Here is a 3,777-nt window from a genome sequence, read left to right on the forward strand (position 1 = left end):
CTATATGGTTGGTTGGTGGTAACATTATTATAAATTTAGTTGTGACATCTTTTGAAATGCATTTAATTTACATATTATTTTTATTTGAGGAAATTTAATATACATAGTGTTATTCGGCGCATCTGCAACTCTGCATTGTTTACACTGCTTATAATTAAATTTGTTCGTTGACATCGTTTATTTTATTTTAAAAAATTACATCATTCAAGCTGTTTAATTAATTATTAAAAAAATTAGTCAAGTGTATTTAATTTTCAAGAATTCATATATAATATAATACAAATTTACTAAATTATCTTTTTAAATATCAAATACATTAAATATTTTTTATTAAAGTAGAGATATAATAGAAAAATTAATATTTAATGAGTCAAAATTAGATAACTTTTTTTGTAATAATGACTAAAATATGATGTTACTTTTTACTTATAGTAGTTGTCATAGAAAATATTTTATTTTAAGTAGTAATATACTAAATATTATTCAAACAAATAACAAGACATATTATATATCAATATTATTATGATAAATATTATGTTTTAACGGTGCCTGAGTTAATTTTAATTGGTGTTTCTCATTCTATCTACGTACTTAAAAAATTTAATAAGAATATCTATTTATCTGCTGTAAAGTACTTTTTGTAAAATTTTACTCTCAATTTTTGTAAAACCATTTTCAAATTGTAACATATACATTTTTTTTTTCAAAAAAAAAAACTATTTAAATGGAGAGAATTAAAACACCAATTACGTGAGTATTATTATCTTCGTCCTTATATAAAGATTCTTTTCAAAATTTTATTGTCTTCTTCCCTGAGACCATTTACAAATTACAAAGTGGATAGCTTATTTTTTTCGCACAAATACTCTAATTAATGGAAAGAACAAAGTCATTTACTTATAACTCTCTTAATAATTGAAGAATAATTTTGAAAAAAATATTTATACTATTGACACATTTAATGTGAAAACCAAACTATATCTTTTATATTAAGTATCTCATTTGTACTACTTTTCTTCTTAAATATAGGACCTTAATAACCAAATCATGAAAAATAAGTAATTGTGTAGTAATATTAAATTTGTTAAGAATTTATATTATCTTATATTTTTATCCTTAAAAGGATAGAATTTGTTGACGTTTCTATTACTACATTTATCAGTGAATGCAAAAAAAAAAATGTAAATTAATTATGAATATGTTAGTAAAAAATAATTAATATAGTTAAAAATTTAAAATCAGTTTTATAAAAAGAAAACAATAAAAAATTTTCGTCTTATATTTAAGAACGAAGATAGTGATATTTATTTGTCTAAAATTATTTGTATCTTCAAATCATCAATGAATCATTAATTATTACTTCTTTTCCAAATAATAAATCTTGAGTGTCCTTTTCACAATTAATATAGTTAAAAATTTAAAATCAGTTTTATAAAAAGAAAACAACAAAAAAATTTCGTCTTATATTTAAGAACGAAGTTAGTGATATTTATTTATCTAAAATTATTTGTATCTTCAAATCATCAATGAATCATTAATTATTACTTCTTTTCCAAATAATAAATCTTGAGTGTCCTTTTCACAATTAATATAGTTAAAAATTTAAAATCAGTTTTATAAAAAGAAAACAACAAAAAAATTTCGTCTTATATTTAAGAACGAAGATAGTGATATTTATTTGTCTAAAATTATTTGTATCTTCAAATCATCAATGAATCATTAATTATTACTTCTTTTCCAAATTATAAATCTTGAGTGTCCTTTTCACATATAATAAATAAAAGTTGATAGTGAATTTAATATATAGATATTCATAAAATATTTTTTATACACAAATGAATCCAATTTAAACTTTTATTTTTCAAGATGAATTAGTACTTTTAATAAAAGGTAATACATTTGGAAGAAAAAAAAATTGTCTCATTGAAATTAATATAATCAATATTTTCTTTTTCAAAAATTGTCTCATTGAAATTAATATAATCATAAATGACACAAATAAAATGAAGACAATATTATTAAATTAAATATTATATTATAACTTAAAATTTTACAATTATATGAGTAGATTTCTAATTATATTTACTGTCTATATTATTAAAAAAAATGACACAAACGGAACCGATACAATATACTAAACTATCTGGGGTTGAATAACTTGCATATATTTTTTTGCGGGAAATAAACGTGCATATTTTAAAAAGAGCAACGCGTTCAATTCTTTATACTAACTCCAATATGTGAAATGAATAATCTTTCTTGTGTGACTGAAAATATTGGAGCACCTCATGTCAAAAAATAAATAAATGGCTAAAATTCATTTTTAATCTTTCTATTTTATTAAATTTATAATTTTTGTTTTTCTATTTTTTTCTGTAATGTTATTCTCTTTATTTTAAAAATTGTTGATATTTAATCTTTATTTTCAATTTAAACTTCAATTTGATGATATAATAATTATTTTAATGATGTAGAAAATTATTGTGATGTTGAATTCAAATTTAATTTTAAATAAAATAATACCACTTCAATAATTTTTTATAAAAAGAACAATTTTTTAAAAAAATATTTAATAATTTCTAAAAATAAAAAAAAAGAACATTTTTTTTAAATTGCTTTAACTTTGTTTCGATTTTTTAAAAAAAAAACATTAATCATCTCTTTTAAAAGTAAAATTTTTGTAACTTCTTAATTTTTTTCTGAAATAATTAAAAAAAAAAAGTATTTTTTTTAATTCAGAAAATTTCAAATTAAAAAATGATTTTTATACTTTTTTTAAATTATTAAATTGATGTTATCTAATTTAAAAATAAAAATAAATTCTTCTTCACCATAATTTTCTATTTTCTACATCAACATACACATTATTAATGATTGTCAACTCATCAAGTTGAAATTCAAATTAAGAAAGATGATAAAATGTCAAACAATTTTTCAAATGGAGAATCAAAATTAAGATTAAAAAACTAGTAGAACAAAATTGTAAATTTTATAAAATAAAGATATAAAAATTGCATTTTAGGCCTATTAGATTAGGGAGTACCTTCCGATAGATAGTATTTTTGAAGGATCCCTTGAAAGTTAAAAGAGCTTTTTTTTTTTCCTTTTGTCTTTAGTTAAAAAAACATATATTAATCTATTATCAAAACAACAACTTTTTCTCGATAAATACAAGGATTTTATTTCTATAATTTAAAATAAAATTCAAAATATACTTAAAAAATTATTAAAATATCATACTTTTTAAATTTTCACTGATTTATATTTTCAAGATGTAATAATGTGAAGAAAATAGAAATGGGGCTCATAGTTGGTCACACAACCTTCTAAGTATAAATTTTTTTTTATATTAAATGATTAAAACATAAATTGTAATAACGACCGAGTAGAGTTTTTTTTTTTTAAATTAAGCAAATATAATATAATAAAAACAAATAATTAATTCTAAAGAAACAAGTAAATACATTTTAGTGCAATATAAAAGATAATAGACAAACATAACTAATAAACCAAAAAATAACTATGAGCAAAAATAATATTCCATGCAAAAAATTATAGATAATTAATCACATATGTAAAATAACTATGAGCAAAAATATCAATTTATGATAACAAAATTATAGATAATTAAGTATATATGTAAAATAATAAATTTGAAAACATGAATAGGAGATGAGTGATGTATTTATGTTTAATGTTGTTTAAATTAAATCAGTTGTTCTATCACAATTTAAATCTCAATATTAAGGATAATTTTATTCAATCGCTATAATTAAT

The sequence above is a fragment of the Cicer arietinum genome, chromosome 6 (genome assembly GCF_000331145.2).
Source record: "Cicer arietinum cultivar CDC Frontier isolate Library 1 chromosome 6, Cicar.CDCFrontier_v2.0, whole genome shotgun sequence".
Taxonomy (NCBI): domain Eukaryota; kingdom Viridiplantae; phylum Streptophyta; class Magnoliopsida; order Fabales; family Fabaceae; genus Cicer; species Cicer arietinum.